Source organism: Atractosteus spatula, chromosome 10 (assembly GCF_055471065.1).
Source record: "Atractosteus spatula isolate fAtrSpa1 chromosome 10, fAtrSpa1.hap1, whole genome shotgun sequence".
Taxonomy (NCBI): domain Eukaryota; kingdom Metazoa; phylum Chordata; class Actinopteri; order Semionotiformes; family Lepisosteidae; genus Atractosteus; species Atractosteus spatula.
The window spans coordinates 12,286,370-12,310,186 of NC_142715.1; the positions used below are offsets into that span (position 1 = coordinate 12,286,370).

A 23,817-nucleotide genomic window follows, 5' to 3' on the forward strand; every position below is an offset into this window, starting at 1 on the left:
CATATTTAAAATGTCTCGTTTCGTGTCTCGTTGATTGCAGTGTGTCACGCCCTTCTTGGTCGACCTGAAGCTTTTATGAGTTGACTGTCTGCGCTTAGCCGTTCTTTTATCAGGTTTCGGAGGCCCCCGACGGTGAGATGATGACGTCTGTCTTTTTCTCTTGACACCCCTGCGGATGTATGCTAGACCCGAACCTTCCTGCTGATGTGCTGCCACCTTAGACATGACCGCGCTTTTAATGTTGCTAACCACGTCTTTGGCGATGTTTTTAGCCGCCGATGCCATGTGCGGCTTAGCTATTTCAAACCTGCGTTTCAGAAAAGGCACGGCTTTTCTAAATAGCGCTCTGAAAATACCCCTGATACCCGCGCCGTACTGAACCGGTAGCCCTGAAAATCCTAGTAATCCATAACCAGCCTGTTGTTTGTAGTAGTGCGTATACAAAGAAGGATCCCCGTAGCTCTTGATGAACATCATCCTTTCAGATGTTTGTCGCTTTCACAGGTCTGAAATGCAGCTTGACGATGACCTTTCCAAATGCAAATGACACGTGTTCGTTTTGATCTGTCTTTATTTCAATAGTGATGTTGTTAAAATGGTCGATGCTCACCGGCATGTAATGGGGTTTGTCGTACAATACTGTGACGAATTCACCATCCACGCCTCTGAAGGGCACTCAACACAAAAGCGGTGCGTAGACGTCACCTATTAACTGGTGTTCTATGATATCGGTGTATATATACATGGTGTTAAATCCGCCAGTCATATCGACGGGGTGCGGTGATTTTACACCCCCGACACCCGATTTGAAACCCAACATCCTCGCCAGGCAGTTATGCACCTGTATAACAAACCGTTTATCACTAACAATCCTTACCGACCGACTAATGGGGTTGTATTTAAGGCTTACAGCCGTTAACTTGGATTTTTCCGCAGCCCGTTTCATTTCATGCAAGAGCTGCTCGATGTTGCTGTAGTACCCTCTCGGTAAGGTACATGTCCAGATAGTCTTGAGCTCATCGCTGACAAACAGAAAAACTTCATCTTCATCAAACGTGTTTAGCGTGTGCGGATAGTGCAGCTCGACCAGCCCCACTTCCCAGCTCCCGTCCAGGTCAATCGCCTTTGCCAGATGCTCTGTGTAGCACGCGTTGGTGTTCTTTGGAAACATCTTTGAGGATGAATTACTGGCCAGCGTAACATAGAAACCATTGGGGTTCATTTTTCACCACCTCTATATGTCTCGGACCTCGGAAGCCTTTACCCAACTATTGAATTTATCGCTCCAACCGCGCCACTTTACCAAAAGCTGTTTGTTTTTGCCACGAGCCCTGGCTGCTAAAATCTTTTGGATGCGGTAGACGTTCTCAACAGCGGGGTTTATCTTCTGTAGCTCTTCGGCATAGAAGGAGCCCTTAATGTTGTCGCCTGCGTAGTCCTGCAGTTTGTAATAGGGTCTCAGAGCCGAGCTCTGAAAATTTCATCTGTAAAGGAAGGTCTGTTCATATCCCTTCTCAAACACTCCCTTAATTTTGGACACCCGCACGCGATCACCCACATTAAATGAAAACTTTGACGGTTTTCTCTTAAAGTGTTCGTCATAGACCGTTCTCCACACCTCAAGGGAGATGTCAGACGTAACAGAAGCCGGGGTTCGATTAATAGTCGTGTGGTAACTATGGTTATAAGCGTAAATAAGATCTGATAGGACGTCGATATATCGAAAGGTGTTTTTGTGTCTCAGGTACCTCCACATTTTTGTTTTAATAGTTCTGTTAAACCTCTCGACCACGCTAGCCTTCACATCGCTGGCCGTAACGAAATGTTCAATATTCTCATGTTTGAGAAAATTTTGGAAGGTCCTGTTAAGAAATTATTTACCCTTGTCCGTTTGTAGCTTTTTAGGAGCACGCCCCTCTTGCAGTATATTTCGGAAGGCGCCTGTCAAGGCCCCTCCAGACTTGGTTTTCAGCGGCATGGCCCAAGCGTATTTAGACAGCATGTCTATACACGTTAAGATGTAACAGAAACCGTCGTTGAACTCGTGGTGTTTTCTCATGTCCACCAAGTCGACCTGCCACCGCCAGTCCATTTCGGACACCAAACGTACGCGCTCCGGCTTGTGCAGCGTATAAGCAGCCCGAGCAAATGTAAAGTTTAGAGCAGTGCTCAATAAAATCTATCAGAAACCGAAAGCGCTTCTTATGCTGATCAGTATATTCCGATACCGCTGGTTCTGCAGAAGAAATAAGAAAAGCCAAACTCCTAACACTGTATTGCCATTAAGGCTACTTAGTTAAAAAAAATGTTATCGTCGTTATAAATTATCCACCTAGCTGTTTTATGTATCCGGCCACCTCTTTCCTTTCTACTTTGCAGTGAGCAAAATTCTTTCAGTTTCTTCTCTTGTATTTTCCTTGCTATTTTACTGTCCCTTTCCCCCACGTGGAGATGGATCCACAACCAAAACCCTATTTTCTTGCAGCGGTAGTCTGTATGAGGAGCGGGAGGTACAGATGCAGCCATTCAAAATGCGCGGTAAAAACCCGCGGTACAGTAACCTACCCACAAGCCACCGCAGGGCACCGGAGGGCAACGCGGTAAGTGATTGGCTGGCCAAAATGACCGACAGGGGCACTCGTGGTGCATTGGTTGGTAGTGCAAAGATTTAATCATTTAATGTCTTTACTGTGCACATTTTAATCAGCTTAGTTTTGAATATTTATATGGATTTTACCACTAAAGGGAAATTTTAGTAGCTGAGCATAAAAAGAAGAGGAGCATAATGCATCTGAAGGTCATAAACGATATTAATTTAGGAACATAAACATTACTGTATGTATGTAAACTGTACATACATACATACACACATAAAATACACACCAGTCTTCCATTTCTCCCTAAACATTTTAAGCATGAAAGTTTTATGAAACGGTACCCAAATATGCGATTGCTGTATAGAATGAATTTTAATTTAAAAAAATTATTTAACACGAACATTAAGCTGTTTACATCTTCCGCCTGAGAACAGTCACCCGTTGCTACCCAATGCAGAAACACAGCCACTAACTAGCAAAGAGAGGACATTAGCTACCCAATATGATAAAGAAATAAATGATTATTTTGTTTATTTCTTTTGCACATTTATTTGAACATTTCCATCGATTGTACAAGCACTTGGAAACTGTCCAATCCCTAGTTCATCAGGCATTTTACCGGTCTGGCGCCGGTCTGTGTCTTCCAGGATATAATGCCAGCGAACTCTTGTTTTTATGTCCACTATAACAGACAATCTCCTTTGCTTTTAACCGAGCGTTTAATAATTTCCTAAAATGAAAATGATTTACTTTATTTCCCTCACGGGATCAATAAAAGTATCTATCATCTGTCTAAACTATGGGACAGAATTCTGGGGTCTCCCCATACCAGAGATTATGGTAGGGCTTCAGAATGGTGATTGGCTGACACCATCTGACACCCCTCTGATTGGAGAAAAAAGTCGTGCTGGTTTGCTATACATACTGTACCAAGAAGAGGATTTCTTTCTATTCAAAACGTGTATTTTAAAAGTTTAAGAAGTAAAAACCTTACAGCGTACACAGATTTCTAAACTGATCAGGATCGTTATCTTTGTCTTATGCATAATAATGTTCACCGCTCTGTCCAGCAAATTAATAATAAACTTTATTTTATATAGCGTTTTAAACGAATAAGTAATTAGATTGCTCATAAACCTAATCACTTGCTTTTTCTTTTTATTTAGGCTCAGATTTCAACTATAGATCGTATTATTAATAACCATAATAACAACCAACCAACAAAAACAACCATATAAACATAATACCAACCAAAAACATAGATAACAACCACAATACAAAATCAAATATATCAAACCATTTTACTCTCGCAAAGTCCTCCAATTATCATAATCCCTCCCCTTATGCAAAACCAAACCTTCCTCCCATCCCAGTTTATCCTGTTTATCATAAACAAAATCCACCTAAATTTTCAACATAAAGCATTACACAAAATCAATACCTCAACACTCCATACTCAACAACGATAATTCACAAACAGCCAGAACATGTAACTACACATTCCCAAACAGACCTAATTTGTCTGTACAAAGTCATGTATTTTAAAAATCTTAAGATTTTTATATTTATGTCTTTATTTAGTGGTTTCATTAGTGACAAAGGCTAAACTTTCTTGGAAAAATGTCTTTTATGTAAACCATGTTTGCTATTAATTCATTCAGGGCTAAAATATGTTCATTGTCTTCTAATGAAAGAAGGGTTCCTTTCGCCGTAGTCGGGTTGAAATTAGAAGCTTGCCACGCCCGGACTGTTACACCAACGCATTAGCATGTTAAAGCGATTTCATTGAGGAGCCTAGCCTTTAACTAGTAAGTACTGTACTTACTGGGTTTTTGAGGGGGGGGGGGAGGTGTCTTTCGCTGGAAATCTCGCCTCCTACTTTGAAAATACCCGTGAAACCAGTTCAATTCGTCACAGCCAGCACTCCTGCAGAGAGGGGGGTTGTACTTGCAGTGTATACAGTACACGCGTTATGCTCTTCGTTAATGTCTAAGCCGGAACATATCATTATATCTCATTTTGTATTTCTTAAAAAAAAAATCGTTTTCCCAGCCTAACAGTATTGTTTTTAACCTGTAAAGCGCTTTGAGGAGCCACCTTTAAAGGCGCCATATACAATAAAGTTCATTATTATTACTATTGTAAATTTGCTGGACAGAGAGGTGAACATTATTACACAGAAGACAAAGATAGCGATTTACGTTGCATTGTGTATCGTGCTGCTTTAATACAGTTTTAAATAATTAAAAGTCTAAACAGTATCAGCTTTATTTATGGGTTTTAAATAAAGGTGATTTAAACGCAATTTAAATCAATATAAATGTTTATATTGTAACGCATAGGTGACTATTCATTGTTATTAAAATGACTTAAATTCGATCATGTTGTGATATTTAGAAATATACATTTGTTTGGTGCGAGTGAAGTTTTATTTAATCTCTGAGCCATACTGATTCTTCTGGAAGCCAGTTTCCGCCAGGGAGTAAAAAAAAAAACACACTATGGTATTCTCTCCAATGCAGTGCAGTTAAAAACATACCTTTGATGCTGCTCCTAAATGAATATGGTTTATGACCATCAGAAGCTTTATGCTCCTTTTCTTTTTTCCAGTGGATTGAACAGGGAGAGGCATTTCATGATGTACTTTTCACTGATGAAACAACAGTGGCTCTGGAACAGTTTTCAACCATGTCGTTTTATAAAAAGGGGAGATATGTACACGTTACTGAAGCTAAAAGTTTAGCCTTTGTCACTAATGTAACCACTAAATAAAGACATATAGAAATCCCTACGTTACAGACTGTATATGGCTGGTATTGGTAGTTTAAAGAAAAAATACACACCAGTATTCCACTTTCTCCCTAAACATTTTAAGCATCAGAGTCTTACATGTGGTTATTTTCGGAAACGTTTGTACGTGCTCCTTCTGACCATGTTACTGTTTACTGTTACTGACCATATTAAGTTTAAGTGCCTGTGGGCACTTTTCCTGTCCGTGGGGGGTGGACCGTCTTTCATTAGAAGGTTAGTCTGTTCTACTCTGAGAATGTAGAGGGGGTGGAAAGTGCCCGCGGTCATTTAATTAGTATTAAAATTCGCGCTGATTCCCTTGCGAAGATACGGACATAGGAATATTCGTGCGTGGTCAAAAAATGGCATAAAAACGACAAAGTGAAGGCTGTGAAAACATTCACAATGTACTTTATACACAAAGCAAATATACCCCCCCCCCCTCTCTCAATTCAATTCAAGCTGCTTTATTAGCATGACAGATGGGTACAATCAGTGTTGGGTATTTACTTTGCTTTGAGATGCCACTTTTAAAGGTGATATATAAAATCAAGGCTTTAACTTGCTTTAACTCCGCAAGTCTGAGTTCTTGTGTCTGTCCTATCCGAACCCGAAAGTATTACAATATGTATCTTTATAGCAGGTGGTGTACAGCTTTTTAGTATAGATTACACTTTTCTAAAATGTATTTAAAAAATAAAAACGATTACAATCTAATCTTTCCACGTTTGATCCCAAAATAAATCTAAACGGGGAGAAAGCTATGCTGAAAGTTTATTAAGATACTTAGAAGACAAAGATATCAATTTATGTTGCATTTGTCTGATTGTGAATCAAAAAACACATATATTTAAACCCGCATTTGCGATTTAAATCAAAACGTTATTTAAATCAATATAAATGTTTATATTGTAACGTCTAGGTGACTATTCATTGTTATTAAAATGACTTAAATTCGATCATGTTGTGATATTTCGAAATATAAATTTGTTTGGTGCGAGTGAGGTTTTATTTAATCTCTGACTCAGTGATGGCCTGGCATGGTGAGGTGCGCTGGCAGCTATGTGGTGTTACGCAGTGGTGGCCTGACACGGTGAGGTGCCCTGGCAGCTGTATGATGCAGTGGTGGCCTGGCACGGTGAGGTGCGCTTGCAGCTATGTGACGCAGTGGTGGCCTGGCACGGTGAGGTGCGCTGGCAGCTGTGTGATGCAGTGGTGGTCGGGTATGTAGAGGTGCACTGGCAGCTGTGTGTTGTGACGCAGTGGTGGCCTGGCACGGTGAGGTGCGCTGGCATATAATGAATATATTCATGTGCATCCAACACACAGTTCAACGCTAGCAACTACACAAAATCTAAAATATGAGCTCTACTTGCCACTTACAATACCAACAGTACCAGCTAACTTTAGTAGTGACATTTTCATGGATCTTTTTAACAATAAAATTTACAACATCAGACTTCAGACACAATTAAACAGGCCTTTTCAGCATGGTGAAACATGGTGAACATTTCCACCACTGCGTCACACCACACAGCTGCCAGCGCACCTCACCATGCCAGGCCACCACTGCATCACCCAGCTGCCAGCGCACCTCACCGTGCCAGGCCACCACTGCATCACACAGCTGCCAGCGCACCTCACCATGCCAGGCCACCACTGCGTCACACCACACAGCTGCCAGCGCACTTCACCGTGCCAGGCCACCACTGCGTCACACCACACAGCTGCCAGCGCACTTCACCGTGCCAGGCCACCACTGCGTCACACCACACAGCTGCCAGCGCACCTCACGGTGCCAGGCCACCACTCCATCACACAGCTGCCAGCGCACTTCACCGTGCCAGGCCACAACTGCGCCACACCACAAAGCTGTCAGCGCACCTCACCGTGCCAGGCCACCACTGCATCACACAGCTGCCAGCGCACCTCACCATGCCAGGCCACCACTGTGTCACAACACACAGCTGCCAGTGCACCTCTACATACCCGACCACCACTGCATCACACAGCTGCCAGCGCACCTCACCGTGCCAGGCCACCACTGCGTCACATAGCTGCAAGCGCACCTCACCGTGCCAGGCCACCACTGCATCATACAGCTGCCAGGGCACCTCACCGTGTCAGGCCACCACTGCGTCACACATATTTCAGCGCCATATATTTCATGGATATTATGGAATATAATGGATAGATATCTTAGTTATCTTTCTAGTTCACAGGTTTGCATGCATAATTTAATTTTGAAAGCCACTGAGACATCAGGTACTACTGTTGTATTTATGAAAAAGAAACAAAACAAAACACATACTAACAACTGTACCATCCTACTCCTTAGTTAATACATTTTATTATTATAAACAGTTAACATTGTTAGCAAAATATTTTGAATTATATTTAACCCTATTTTTTCTTTAGTTTTGTATTTAACTTATTATATGATAGTCAGACTGAATGTATATTTGAACAATGAAAATATATTTTTACAAGATTTTACATTAAGCACTTAAAATTAATATGGTTAATAATAGTAAACTGTAACATGCTGTAACAAGATCGGTTAAACTGCGAAGAAAATGCTTTCAGAGAAAATGTTTCAGGTGTGAAGAACATAGATCTCCAATGCAATTTCAACCAAACCTGTGCCCACACACCCTGCCCCCACTACCATTAGAATATACACAAAGCACTGAAATCTTTCGAGCTAATGATCAGGTGACCCGAGAGAGAGCGAGAGAAACACCAAGGGGTGCGGAACCAGGGAACTATTTACATGGAAAACGGGCGATCTCCCCAGACTGTCCGCCCGTTTCACTGTTACCTGGATACCTCTTTATTTAGAACTCACTAACACTGATTTTTAGTTTATAAGGATTCAAGTAGGGTTTTATATGAAAGGCAGCGACCTTAATCAAGCCCAAATCATAATTGAACCCATTCAGAGCCTATATTACATTTTAGCGTTTCATTCTGAGCAGAAGACCCTCACACCTGAAGAAGGGGGAGGTGTTTTTCGCTGGAAATCTCGCCTGCTTCTACTTTACAACCGGAGTGCTGGCTGTGACGAATTAAACCGGTATTACAGGTTTCAATCACAGACCATGTGACATGGGAGTCAGGAAACTAACACACAGCGCCACCGGATTTGATAACGCTATAAAAACGCTATAAAATAATGTGACTTGGCACAGAACAAGTTTACAGCACAGTACAATAATAAATGCTGACCATGACTTTAGAAGCATAAATTGCCTTACACTCAATTTAAACACAAGCTGTCTTTAGCCCTCTAAGCTGGTTCATACAGAAATGTAGAGATCCAGGCTCAGAACACACAGCTTCATTAGCGAATACATATGCAGGACAACTAGAGAAGACGTTTTACAGAGGATGGATTTTTAGAAACATCCCATCAGTGACATCACTGAAGTCAACTCCTAGGTACTGTAACTGTCGTGTGGATAGTTTCACAAGAATCAGACAAAGGTTTAAGCATCGCTTGTTCTAGATAAAACTGCAAAAAAAAAAACAACAACCCATAATGTACTTCTTTGCGGCTCTGTTTGCCCAAATCATATATTCACAACGTGAAATCTAGAAAATAATATTACGTAACCAAAATCCGCAATATGGAAACAGAACCTGTGTAATTGTTGATAGATGATGTACTCGTAACATTTTTTCAAGATGAACTACAACATTTAAAAAATGACTTGTATGTACTTGATATCTCTAATCAATCCACGGGTCCCAGCACAAAACGAAACTAAAACGCATACCGTTTCGCGCTTCTTATTAGTTGCTCAAAAGTAATTTGACCGTATGAAATGCATAATATAAACCTAGAAACATATACGTGAGCAGTACTTAAGCACTGTAGTATCGGTGTTAAGACATACCTCTCAAATACTGTAAATCAAGTTAAAAATATCTCAAGACCGATTCTGGTCATAATGAAACCATGTTTCGTGTATGTTTTCTTTAAAGTACCGAGACCAGCCATATACTGTATGTTTATGTTCCAAAATTAATATCGTTTATGGCCTTCACACGCGTTGCAGTATGCTCCTATTCTTTTTATGCTCAGCTACTAAGATTTCCCTTCAGTGGTAAAATTAGATATGAATATTCAATACTTAAACGGGCACAGTTAAGACATTAAATATACATATACATACTGTATACAGTACAGTTTGCATACGGTAATATGTTTATGTTCCTAAATCAATCTCTTTTATGAGCATGTGAAAGGCATGGTGAATCACTGTACTTTGCATGATTGGAAACAAATGCGTGATTGCGAAATGCTGTGGTGTTACTTTTACAAAGACGGTCAATGAAAAAAAGAATGTTGACCAGGGCAATACTTTGAGTTTACACTTACAGCTTGTCCAAGGTCATTCATTATTAATACTATTAGTAATATCTTCGTTAAAGACTTTGATGGCCACAGCTCAAACATGAGAGGTTGAGCTTTATTAGCTCCACCTTGCGGAAATTCCGGATACTATTATTTTGCTTGTCGTATTATAGGAGAATTTACGGTAACTTGCGGTATTTACCGGTAGCTTGCGGTAGACTGCGTACAGCGTACCGCAAAATAATGCGGTATCACCTGCGCATTTTGAACGGCTGCATCTGTATACAGCTCCAGTGGCGCAATTGGTCTGTGCCCGGTGCTTATACAGCAGTGCACAGCGAAGTCATGCTGAGGTTGTGGTTTTGAACCTCACCTGGAGCAGTATGGTCTGTGTCTTTAGCTACTGAAAGCAACTGACGAGTTTAGGTGCTGGAGATGAGGTTAAAATTAATTTGGAAGAAACAAATAAAGGTTTATTCTGTATCACACCCAAAGAAGGCTCCTCTGATGTAATGTGTTTCCTTCTCGTTTCATTATGGAATAAGTAGTTGCAAGAAAATCAGCCGCCTGAATAGGGACCCTGAGATGAGAAGTTCAATATTCTACTGACTGGACTATTCCCGTCTACTCAGTTTCTTTCTGAAACAGCGTTTTTCAAGAAATACTTACAATTTGTGAAATTTGAAATACAATCTTGCTTAAAAATGCAGATTATTTTTTTCCCAAAAACTGTAAATGGAGAAAACCAACCTGTTGGAGTCTCTATGGTACAATTGCTTAGTGTGGTCAGGTCGGGACTAAAATTAAAGTAAGGTGCTGGTTCAAGCACAACTAGGCATGCCTTTCTCACTGATCCAACATGAACATGAGCTAGAGAAAAAGTGGCATGTAATGTTTAATACCTTATTGATAATTGGAGGGAATACATATGCTTTGCATATATCGAATTACAGCACGTAACAACTGAGTACCTGAGTCGATATCACCGGGCAATTATTTTCTTAGAAAGATATCACAGAGATATCTTCTTAGACGAGAGGAGCACGATGCAGTACCAAAAATTTGAAAAAGCTCTCACAGTTAGATTCTGTGTTTTTGTTGTTTCCCAGATATCTTTTTAATGTTCTTTTTCTTTATGTTTTCAAGTTTTTTGTTTGTTTTTATAGTTGTTCAACTACTACAGGGATTTACCTAGGTTCCCAGAATACTTCTCCTTTTGTGGTTGTTGTGTTTTCAGGATACAAATATTTTTTTTTTCGCATTACTATTATTTTTTTTCCACGCATTACTGTGGGACTAGTTAAATTTAGTTCTTGCATTCTACCTGAAATTACCTCAATAACTACAACTCTTTTTTTCTATATTAAACTACAGTTGCTTTCCAGACACCACAACTATTCATGATGAATCTTATGAATACATGTCTTTATGAATAATAGTATTATTTATTAATAATTATTATTTATTAATAATTAACTTTAATGGATATCTTTGTTAGTAGTTGTATTACAGGTAATGCATGTACAGCCTTTAATACGCGATAGTGAATTTGCAGGTATCTTGGGGAGGGAAGAGAACTGAAATTAAAGAAATACATATTTAAAGGGGGTGCAAGTTACCCCTGTCACATCTGGGTGTTAACTGAATAGATTTGTGGTATTATTTATTGTGTTTTAACTCTATACTCGTGTTTCTCAGGAAACAGCAGAAATATTGGGGATTTGTGGCTACAGAAAATAGTGTAAACTTTATAGGCAAATGTAAGGTTACGTTAAAGAAAAAAAAACTTAGTCACCTTTTTCAACGTGATTATTTAAGACAGTTGTTCGGAACAGTATGTCTTCTCATATCTGTGGCTGTTGTCCAACAATAACGGTGGTGAAACAGGCGGAATGAACTGGAGACTCATCCAGTCGATAGTAAGGTTGTGTAGGACCGCACACACTAGGTGACAGTGTTGAGTAGCGTGGTTTAAAAGCTTCACGAGCCAGGCAGGAATCGAACCTAAAAACTTCTGATCCAGAATCAGACACGGTATCTATTGCGCCACTGTCCCTACTATCCTCTTACTCAACTACACTACAGTGAGCTCAGAGCCGCTACTAGTAATACATCGCCCCGGTCCACATGTTCTCAATTAGATTCACGTGTTTTGTACGTGTCTATAATTACTACGTTTTTCATTTTGTCTGGTTTAAAAAATGTCTTTTTTGTCTCTTCAGACAAAGGGTTTATGTGTCTCCCTGAAATTCACACACGAGGGAAGTCACAAGAGGAAGGAAAGATATCGCGTTTAAAAGGAATCCAGAGTGGAGACGCCGGCGATTGAAGTCGATGCTTCATAGAGTACGTGCACGCTACCACTGACCTAAACTCCCGATAGCGAGTCTTTTCCGCAGGTCTTTAATTGTGTTAGGAAGAGTGAACCGTCAACTGCACATTTTAAAGGTCAAAGCAAGACAATCAGACGTGAGGATAGATCAGAACAGGAGCCTCTGCTTCTCTGTTTGCTGAGCGTTCGGTGAACGTAAAAGTGAAAGACAAATTCGATATTTTCACATTTTAATTTAGGAACAAGAAAACACCATCCTTCGAGCCGGATTCAAAACAGCGACATAACAATCGCTCGCTGCTCTTTGAAACAGTTTTACGCTGTAGCAACTGAGCTATGGAAAGGTCAACTCAAAACGCCCACGTTTTGTCATACGCGTAGCCCAATGTAGTGTAGTGTTTCTGTCTATTTAAATCCCAGTTCGACATCAAAATACTCACTCCCATAGTCTCTTTTAGTAGAAGAAATAGACCTGGATTCTACTGTATATTCTACCAGAGATCTTACAAAACGTTTGAAGGGATATCAGTGCAGGCAGAAATTGACTCTTTTGCTAGTGGGATCAGGATCATAGAAAACCTTTCTTTTGGATTGAGAAGAGGATCACGGTGACACTCAAAACATCCCTGTCTTTGTTTCTTTCGAGGACTAATGGATTATTGAGGTGCAAACATCGGTTCAAATCAAAACTCCACTACTGGAGTTGCTTCTTGGAGAGTTTCTTCAAATCTTTCAACTGAACGTCGCTATCTTGGGATATTAATGATAATATCATACAGATTGTGGTTTTCTTTTGATCGAAAATTTTATTAAAATATGAGCCTCTTTTACCTTTGTCTTGGATGTTTCCCAAGGTATAATACTTTCCCTTGCATCCTCAGATAAACATTCTAAATACCACAAAGTTACAATATATGGAATAGCATTTACTTTTACATATATTTTAAAATTTACTCTTATTTAAAGCTACATTTAATGCTAGGTAAAGATAATGTTGCTAATACTGATATAGTAGAAATGTAAGATTAATTGATAGCTTTATCTGGGGTAAAAAAAAAGTCCTAAAACGCCTCCTGTAACAGGTAAGGACTCATATCTAGATTCAACTCCAAACGTTGCTATTGCATTGCGCATTATGTAAACACGACCTGTTTCAGCTTCTGGTGAGTGCAGTTTTTCCAAATTGAAATTAACAGGAACATTTTTCAAGATGCACCATGTCCCAAAACCGTTCATCAGGACTACTATTAATATCAGGTGAAAGCAGTACAAAACATAAGTGTAACCTAAATATTAAGACCAAGTAATAGGTTTATTCCATGCTGAAAAAAAGAAGAAAGAGAACACAACGTTTCGGCCGTGGAGCCTTCTTCAGGTGTCTTAAATATTAAGAGACTATTGTCTGTCAGCTACTGTTGTAAGCCATGTTCAGCCAACGCTAGAAATATTACTGCTCTACTACAGTAGCAAAAGTGCACAAACCTGACTTAGAAACGGATCACAAGTCAAAAGCTCGAGACGACGAGGATGGGATTCGAACCCACGTGTGTAGAGCACAATGGATTAGCAGTCCATCGCCTTAACCACTCAGCCACCTCGTCAAGGGAGTTAGCCCCTTCGGACATGAGTTGGCGCGCTCAAGATCATCTTTCTTCTTGATGGTCATTTTCCTCTTCCACCTGCCATTTCACTATTTTGCTTGAATGATGTCAATCCACCAGGCGTGTCCTGTGCTTCAGTGGCGAGTATAGAGGACACCCTGTTGTACACGGAAAGCACATTGATCTCCTTGGATATGAAAAGTGCCAGATAAAAGCCATTTCTCATCCTGTCTCTTAGTATCAAGGCTGGTAGTGCATGAAAAGGAGGCAACTTGCTCGGCGAGCAGGCTCAGCGCACACCGAACGCAGATGTCTCAGAGCGGTATGTCCACGTGGCTGTAAGCATAGTGCTCTGCCGGCGCCGTGGTTTAGCTGGTTAAAGCACCTGTTTAATAAAGAGGAAATTCTGTGTTCAAATTCTAGCGTAACCTTTCTTCCTGTCTTGTTTTACAGAACAGATCATTTGGGACACTCACAGAGGGCTTGATTTGGTTTAATGCATGTATTCATTTCCTTTGTGGAACTTTTTTAAATCATATATCTTACGAAAGATGAAATGTGAGCGAATTTTGTGTTCACCAAAAGTATGTAAATGCCAAAAAGCGGCGGGTAAGCGTTTCTGTGGTGCATTTGGTTGGCGTGTTCGGCTCTTAACCCAACGTTGGGTGTTTTAAGCCCACCCAGGGATGCACTTCCTCCCATAGTAAACATCATCACCACAGATATTTAATTTGTCTGCAAAACCTTAACTATTTTGATATTTGCAGTAGTATACAATTGAGGGTTGGTCAGAGGTAAAGACTGCAGTAGAGTCAACATTACGGAGAATTTCCAATAATTACCGACAAGGGAAACTTTCAAGCAGATAGTATTCACCCATGGAAATTTATGTTCCAATGTGTGGCGGGAAAATTCACTTATACTCCTGTTGCATCCTCAGCTAAAATAATTAAAAATACAATGCAAAATTATCTGAGAACTTGACAAGCAAAAACGACAGATCGCCGGAGTTATATTTTAATATTTTCGTATATTTACCTTAATTTGAATTCTAAATGTTAACCTAGTGCTGTTCAATAAAATGTAATTTTGTTGTACTTTTAAAATATTTTAGCTGAGGATGCGAGGGAGGATATTACACCTTGCCAAACATCTAAAATAACTGTAAAAGAGGCTGGCATTTTAATAAAACAGGCGATCAAAAGAAAGCTACAGATAGTATGGTATTATGCACAATATCCCTTGATATTGAAAGTCAGATGAGGAATTTGAAGAAACTATCAAAGAAGCAACGGCAATAGCAGAGGATGTTGATTTTGAACCAATGTTTACACGTCAATAATCCAGCAGTCCTCGCTTGCCAGACTTCTTCAAGATATTCGGTGTTCTATACAGAAAATCGAAAATAAAGCGCACATGCGGCAAGAGGGGTGTTCCGAAGCAAAGACTGCGGTACAGGAGGAAAAAAACTCCGCATGATGACTCGTGTCTAATATTCAGCACCTGAAAAGCATCATATTCGTTGAATTGCTTGTGAGCGTGTGATTTCGCAATGCCTGTATACGGGCTCATAATTCCGGAATATCAATGGTCAGACGCTTACGATGAGTGATTGTGTTTTGTATTATTTAGATAATTGAAAATAAAACATTTTCAAATTTACAGCTCGAATGAAATAAAAAAGTTCATTTGTCTCTTTTTTGTAACAACATTTCCATAACTATTCAGATACACCAGAATAGTACCTGGACGTGACAGGACTTTATTGGATTTTAGGAGATTTATTTTTGCGCATCATCGCCTACGATCAGGAATACCTTCCTGTTTTCAGCGTGTTTATTGTTTCTGCCTGTGATCTCGGAAAGAAAGACCCAGTAAATGTTCACCGAGGTTGCTGTGGTTTGAGAGGAGTGTATGAAGGTAATAAAGGAGGGAGGACGCGCGCATTCCTCACGGGGAGCGCAGAGTAATGAGCCGCGCCTTCAGCTCGCTGAGTCTTTTCTCATATAACCGCTCAGCCTGGACACACAGCGCCCCCAGCCTGTGTTGGAGATTTGCAGTTCAGAAAACAGCTGTGTCCAGCAGAAACTGATCTTCCTGCTTTAGTTAAGGTTATTGGAATCGACGGTTACTGTGGGGGTATAGCGCTTGTATCTCTCTTCTCTGGCTAAACACTATCTACTGTAAAGTATAGAAATAGACAGAAGCTGAAATACAGCTACAAATACTTCAGTAAGGCCAGGCACATAGGAAAGTTTAATACAAATGTTTCACTTTGCCTCGATTTTCGAACTCTGTTCGAGCTCTGATATACTGTAATCGTCTCGGCTCCTGCCGCTGTCACTGGGAGAGTGACTGCATTCCGTAGGGCTACAGGTTGAATTCACAATGCCACATTTAGTGAAATACAGGAGAAACTGCAAGATAAACAATGTTTTAATAAATCTTTTTCTGTTTTTTTTTTATTGCGGTCTTTCACATTTGAATGCATACCTTGCAGTAAATCTTTCCTCGATTACAGGCAGCCCAAACAATTCTTAAGGCAGAAATCGAAGCTAATTTGAATTTCTGCTGATCACACTGAAGAGTTAACGAAGCATTTCCCTGCCTATCATGTGCCCGCAAACTGGTTTCTCCATTTTTCCGTGTTAGCGAGCACAACAGTCGGAAAACATGCAAGATAATAGCTGTAAGGAGTGGGATATGAACCGACCCCTCTGTTCAGAGGACCGGGACACCCAAGCAATGGAAAGACAAGAGTCCTAGAATCTGGCGCCTGAGACCACTCAGCCATCCTGACAAGCTAAATAAAACGGTGTGTTAAAAGCACCAGTAAAGTAAATGCTTTGCAGGAGAAGCGCCACGTTGCCTGTTGGAGCCTAAACGGTTCGCGGAAATCAAATTTTCGGATCGATTCAGAGTGTGCTTTACAGCCTTTGTGTAATATTTTGATCTGCTAGGGTGCAGTTGTCTTCACAATCTGGATTATCTCATAAAGAGCGACGTCAGTGTAAAACAGCTATCATTTTTAAGAACAGACGTTGTTTTGCATAATTCTAATTGGTTTATTTTCCTAATTGCAATGTATTGTGAAGCATAAAAGCCAGCTGCATAAATCTCTAATTCGCGTCTTTGATGAAGGCGTTTCAAATAGCAGCCAGTGCAGGATTAACGCTTTTAGAGCATGTATTACATTGTAAATAGTAATACATAAGCTTAAATTCGCACACTGTTATTTAGACAGCGCCAACCAGTCTGACCTCCTACAACTTTCGGTGCCGGCTGACTAGGTCTTACAGCAGCTGCAGCCAGAGTAGCCGTAATGGCAACACAGTGCTTGGAGTTCGGCTATTCTTATTTCTTCTGCAGAACCAGCGGTATAGGAATATATTGATCCGCATAAGAAGCGCGTTCGGTTTCTGATCGTTTTTATTGAGCGCTGCTCTAAACTTTACATTTGCTCGTACTAGTTTTCCCTATGAACAAAAGACATTTCCCTAATTACATGATTTCACTTTTTTCTTATCAACAAGTAGAAAGAAATAAAATATAATTCCATATAAAAGCCCCAGGCAGGATGGTTGGTGGTCTAAGGCGTTGCATTCAGGTTGCAGTTTCTCCTTGAGGCGTTTGTTGAAATTCCACTTCTGACAAAGAAGTTAGAGTAGAAACGATAAGATCCCTAGGTAGAAAACATCTCTCATTTCACGTGTTTAATGTTAATTGTCTCAGTGGTTGCCTCGGTGATTGATGGATCTTCTCTCTTGCAGGGTGACGGCAATCTTCTTCAGAGAGGGAGTCTCACACGCACGGCTTTTCTTCATCAAGAGCGGAGACAACAGAAACAGGCTTCAAACTGAAATGAATTACTTCTTGAGCGTTTATGACCGTCTATAAAAAGCTGAGAGCAGGTGAAAACGTCTTTTGAAATGAGGAAATGTCTGCTGACAGTAAACAGAGCTCACGCTGAGCTCCGGACAAGTGCTCCTCGTTAGTACAGTGCTGAGTACCCCGCTTGTTGCGCGGGAGACCGGGGTACGTTTCTGTGACAGGGCGCTGGTTTAATTTTTTAACAACCTGACTTCACTTAAAAAGTGTGTACTGTGTACTACGTTTCGGACTAGTTACTGCGGTAGAATATGGAGATCATCCCCAGCTCTGAGCTCAAATGCAACAACATGTCATGCTGAACAAAGTCAGAGCCCAGCTGAACGTGTGCTCAGTGTAGTGCTCAGGACTCAGGAGCATTGTTGAGTTCTAATTAGTACGAACTGCAGGGGTTCTGAATCAGAACATTTCAATTTATCTGATCAGTAAATTAAAATGCAGGACACTGTAAAATAGGATTATTACTGTTTCTCTGTCTCGTTTGTCCCTCACAGTTTAAAAGATACCAGAAAGGACACACAACTACTAATGTGATACTTATTGGAAATAGTCCCAAAACAAGCACGTCTGGCAGCTGGTAGACTCCTGTAATTTTGCAGTGACAGAACACTTAGAAGATTTGCAATCTATTTAAATATGAATTTACTAAATTTCAGTTCTCTTCACTCCCCGGCATAACTGAACTCTCACTATCGCATACTAAAGGCTTATATGCATTAGCTGTGATAAAGCTTCTAATAAACACATAATGAAACTTAGTTTTGTTCCTCATGATCCTCTTCTCGATCCAAATGAAATGTTTAATATGATCCCCCGAGAAAAAAAGAGTCCATTTCTGCCTGGAATGATTGATGCCTCATCAAACATTTTGTAATATCCCCGGAAGTTTATACAGTAGAATCCTGGTTCGTCGGTTAAATTCAAGGTAAAAAAGACTAAGGAAACGAATGGGAAACGATGTCGATCTGTGATTTAAATCATCCGGAACATTGCACAACATTGGGCAGTATGTGACAGAGAGCAGCACCTGACATCCCTTCGATAGCTCAGCTGGTAGAGTGAAGGACTGTAGTGGGAACAGCTGGGAATCCTTAAATTGCTAGTTTGACTCCGGCTCGAAGGAAGGTACTTTAATCAAATAGTTAAAATAGCGAATCTGTTTCATTCAGACATTGATCAAAAGCTCAATAAATGAACCAGAGGCTCCTGTTCTGAATTCAGCTCACGTCTGATTGTCTTGTTTTGGCCAAGATCTGATCTTTCAATTAAGGGACTACTCTGTCTGCTTTGTAATTCAAAAATACATACAAATGTCAAGTTTTTTGTAGATATAAATGTTTTCTCTGTTTTCAAAGGATAGCTACTTAATTGGCTTTATGATTTGGTATTGATTTTGTATCGTTGTATTATTAAGTTTGTGCTTTCTGTGTTTTTATCGTATTGTGAACTTATTTTTTAAACAAATGCTTACAAAGGCAGACAAGGCACACATCTGTTTATACCAGCGGTGAATTGTACATTTTTATTAAGTACAATCTACTGTGCACTTTTGGGAGTATAACAGGTTCGATATAAAGTGGCAAAAATATAAAAGGGAAAAATACCCCAGACTGCGTGTAAAGGCCTCGTTGTGACTGTTTTATTTTTAGATAAAGATGGCGTACTGTGCACAAAATGTTGCAGAAACACAATCTGATATTTTAATAACTATTATTTTAATAATTTGATAAGTATGAGGCCCCGGATCCAAATCTTCAGTCCTGATATTTTTAAAAATGATATCTTCCCTTCCTCTCGTGGAAGTCACGCGATGTGAACAATTGTTTTTTTTTTTTCACGTTGCGATCCAAAGAGCCTCAGACGCACAGTCAACAGTAACCAAACCAGGATGGATTCTGCTGGGAGCCGGACTGAGCTCATTCTCACTCCCTGTGCTGAAAACAGAATTATCTCTTCCCCGAACATCGTCTACAGCTGCTAGATATTGCTCTGCGTCCTACTGCTCCAGCAATTCCTTTGACCAAAGACAGATCACTTGTGCGCTTTTAACCTTCTTGCAGCTACAGGCGAGACTGAAGCTGGAGATGTGAAGGCACCCGCTGGTGCATGTTCTCTAAATTTCACAATCGCGACAGACTTCTCTTTTTTTTTAAAAAGTAGATATAGCCCTGAAAAAAGCATTAGCTTTATCAGTTTTTACATTAATCAAACATGATATTTTTATTACATTTGTTTAAACATATATAGCGCTTTTCTGGACACTCCACTCAAAGCGCTTTAGAGGTAATGGGGACTCCCGTAGTGCGCCAGAACACTCACCACACATCAGCTATTAGTGGGGAGGAGAGCAGAGTGATGAAGCCAGTTCAGAGATGGGGATTATTAGGAGGCCATGACTGGTAAGGGTCAATGGGAAATTTGGCCAGGATGCCGGGGTTACACCCCTACTCTTTCGAGAGACGACCTGGGATTTTTAATGACCACAGAGTCAGGACCTCGGTTTTACGTCTCAGCCAAAGGACGGCACCTGTTTACAGTCCAGTGTCCCCGTCATAATACTGGGGCATTAGAACCCACACAGACCCGCCCAGCGACAGAAACCAGACGGTACCGTGTGTCGGGCTCGGCTGCGAGCAGGACAATGACGTTACGGGGACAAAGTAGAGAAAATCAAAACGGTTCTATAAAAGACCTGTGTCAGCTGTCAGTTCACAGTCTGGACTCTAAATCCACTGATCCAATTTCAAATATCTCTAACACCTGAGCTGCGGCTTCTTTCGAGTAGTTATTCAGGAGAACATTATGTTAATCATATAGATGAAACGTTTAATATATTCAGGTGGGTAGCTACGTCAGCATTCGAATCTGCAAAGGAACAAGTAATACTGTAGGTTTATTCCATGCTGAAAATAGAAGAGAGAAAACAAACCTGAAGAAGGTTTCACAGCTGAAACGTTATGTTTTCTCTCTTCTCTTTTCAGCATGGAATAAACCTATTCCCAGTGGGCGGTGATTCGTCGAATATACGTATATTCACAGCGAAAATACGGCTATACGTATATAAACGTCGTTGCGACGTATAATCAACGTCGAATTGCAACCGTAAAATTGACGACATTAATAAACGCATATATAACGTCGAAAACACATCTAACACAGTGCCTGAGGCTTTTTACTGTATATATCGTGTGTGCCGCAACTAGGAGTATACGGCACTCTGCATAGTGTACGAAGTAAATTTATTTTATTATTTTATTAATAAATATAATAAATAAATTAATTACTGCGAAAATAATTTACTTCGTACACTGTGCAGAGTGCCGTATACTCCTAGTTTTAAAACTGACAAAAATGTAGAAAACACGTTTCTCACTTAGAATTTAAGATGGGGGTGGGGTATTACTAGTAGCGGCGCAGAACTCACCATGGTGCAATTCATTTACGTGACGGGCTAGTGGTTTAATGGATAACGCGTCTGATTTCGTTTTATAAGATTGTCGATTCGACTTCTCCCGGGGTTTTGTGATTTAAATCAGGCTTTTTGTGCAGTGTGCCTTTTCTCTTGTCGTGTTCAAGATGATTCGCTGCATAAGCTCCTGATTGGGTGTTTTGTACTGCTCTGTTATTTCATTCAAATTACTTAAGTGGTGTACAGATAAAACCCAACTGCGTGGTGTAATTTCCGGGTTCGGCAAACACATGCAACACAGCACCTGCAAACACATCAGCTGATCTCGACGTGAGTTGAACACACAACTTTCTGATCTGGAGTCAGACACGCTACCATTGCACCACTAGGTCACTCGCCACAAGTGCTTTTAACTCCCCCAAAGAGAAAAATCAGCGTCCCTGAAAAAGATTTTTTTCATTCTCTCCTGTGAGGAGCGCCGCTCTTCCAACGAGGGTCTCTTCTTCCCAGACCACAGATTATTCTTCCCGCCAGTCTCTCTCACAGAGAGCAGACACACCGTCTCCACTAATGTGTTTACTACAGTACAGCCCGGATATTCGATATTCCCCAATAAAGAACAAAAAATATTCCTGGATAGGATATTTACCACCAGCCTCGTGAACATCTCATCTTGACCTCTTCAAGGAGGAGCACAATTAACACAGAATCCTCTCTCCATTTAGCAAATAACACAAAACACTGTTTACCTGTCAAGACAGAAAACCAGGCTGCTCCAGGTGAGGCTTAAACTCACAACCTCGGCATGACCACTGATGATGTCATTTTACATGGCCTGAACCAGGAAAGAGTTTGGAAGTTATGTCAAGAAGTTATGGTGTTGTTTTAATACTTGCCTACTCTTTTAATTTTTCGGTCAAATCTTTTATTTGGGAGTACTTTCAATTGATGTTAATCCTTGTCCCGATGCACGATTCTGGGCCATGGTGCATCTTGAATAATGTTCTTATAGGCTTCAGTTTGGAAAAGTGCGCTCTTCAGAAGCTACCGAAACCGCTAATGGTTACATAACACTTAATGCAAAAGCAACGGTCGGGTTTGAAAAAGAATATTACTTGCTATGAATACAAACACTGTTACAGGAGGGGTGTTAGGGCTATTTTAGCTTAGATCATCCATTCATCTTACATTTCTTCTCCATCTATATCAACAGCGAAATCGCTACTGAGCGCTAAAGGCAGGTCCTGGCAATACAATCTTCTTAAGAAAACATTTTTCAAACTATTTCTACTACCATACGTCAAGTAAAAGATACCGATTGCACGCAACTAATAAAATCTCTTTTCCAGGGACGTTGTAGCTAGATGCAAATTACAATCGAAAATGTATCAGCTTTAAAATTTTCTTTGGATCCACCGGATGATCAGCATAAACCATCAAAGAGCCTGTAGCTGCAAGAAGGTTAAAAGCGCACAAGTGATCTGTCTTTGGTCAAAGGAATTGCTGGAGCAGTAGGACGCAGAGCAATATCTAGCAGCTGTAGACGATGTTCGGGGAAGAGATAATTCTGTTTTCAGCACAGGGAGTGAGAATGAGCTCAGTCCGGCTCCCACCAGAATCCATTCTGGTTTGGTTACTGTCAGACTGTGCGTCTGAGGCTCTTTGGATCGCAACATGAAAAAAAAAGAACAAAAAACATTTGCTCACATCTTGTGATTTCCACGAGAGGAAGAGAAGATATCACAAAAAAAAATCAGAACTGAAGATTTGGATCCGGGACCTCATACTTGTCAAATGATTAAAATAATAATTATGAAAATATCAGGTTGTGTTTCTGCAACATATCGTGCACAGTACGCCATTTTTTTCTAAAAATACAGTAGATTGTACTTAATAAAAATGTACAATTCATCGCTGGTATAAACAGATGTGTGCTGTGTTTGCCTTTGTAAGGATTTGTTTAAAAAAGAAGTTCACAATATGATAAAAAACAGAGAAAGCACAAACTTAATAATATAACGATACAAAATCAATACCAAATCATAAAGCCAATTAAGTACCTATCCTTTGAAAACAGTGACATTTGTATCTACTTTTGAATTACAAATCAGACAGAGTAGTCTCTTAATTCAAAGATCAGATCTTGGCCAAAACAAGACAATTAGATGTTAGCTGAATTCGGAACAAGAGCCTCTGCTTCATCGTTTATTGAGCTTTTGATCAACGTCTGAGTGAAAAAGATTCGCTATTTTAACTCTTTGATTAAAGTTCACAAAAGCACCTTCCTTCGAGCTGGAGTGAAAACAGCGACTTAAGGATTCCTAACTGTTTCTAATATAGTCCGCCACGCTACCAACTGAGCTATCGAAGGGATCTAAAGTACTCCTCTCTGGCACATATTGCCCAATGTAGTGAAATATTTCGGGTGATTAATTCGACATCAAGTTTCCAACTCGTTTCCTTAGTCTTGTTTACCTTGAATTTAAGCCACAAACCAGGATTCTACTGTATAAACTTCCGGGGATGTTACAAAATGTTTGATGGGGCATCAATCATTACAGGCGGAAATTCACTCCTTTTTTTTCTCGAGGCATCATATTAAACATTTCATTTGGATCGAGAAGAGGATCATCATGAGAGACAGAACAAACTGTTTGATTCCGTCTTTATTGGGAGCTGTATCACAGCTAATGGATGTAAAGCCTTCAGTATGCGATAGTGAGAGTTCAGTTATGCCAGGGAGTGGGAGTGAAGAGAACTGAACTGAAATTGAGTAAATTCATATTTAAATGGAGTGTAAATCATCAAAGTGTTCTGTCACTTAAAACTTATTACAACAC

The 23,817-nt window shown here is 40.2% G+C and overlaps 1 non-coding gene across 1 annotated transcript; it reads right to left on the reverse strand.

Annotated features, from left to right (window-relative positions):
* Positions 1–13,598: 13,598 nt before the first annotated feature.
* trnas-gcu (transfer RNA serine (anticodon GCU)) lies at positions 13,599–13,680 on the reverse strand. The gene has a single exon. It is a non-coding gene; the product is annotated as a tRNA-Ser (tRNA).
* Between the last annotated feature and the right edge of the window lie 10,137 nt (positions 13,681–23,817).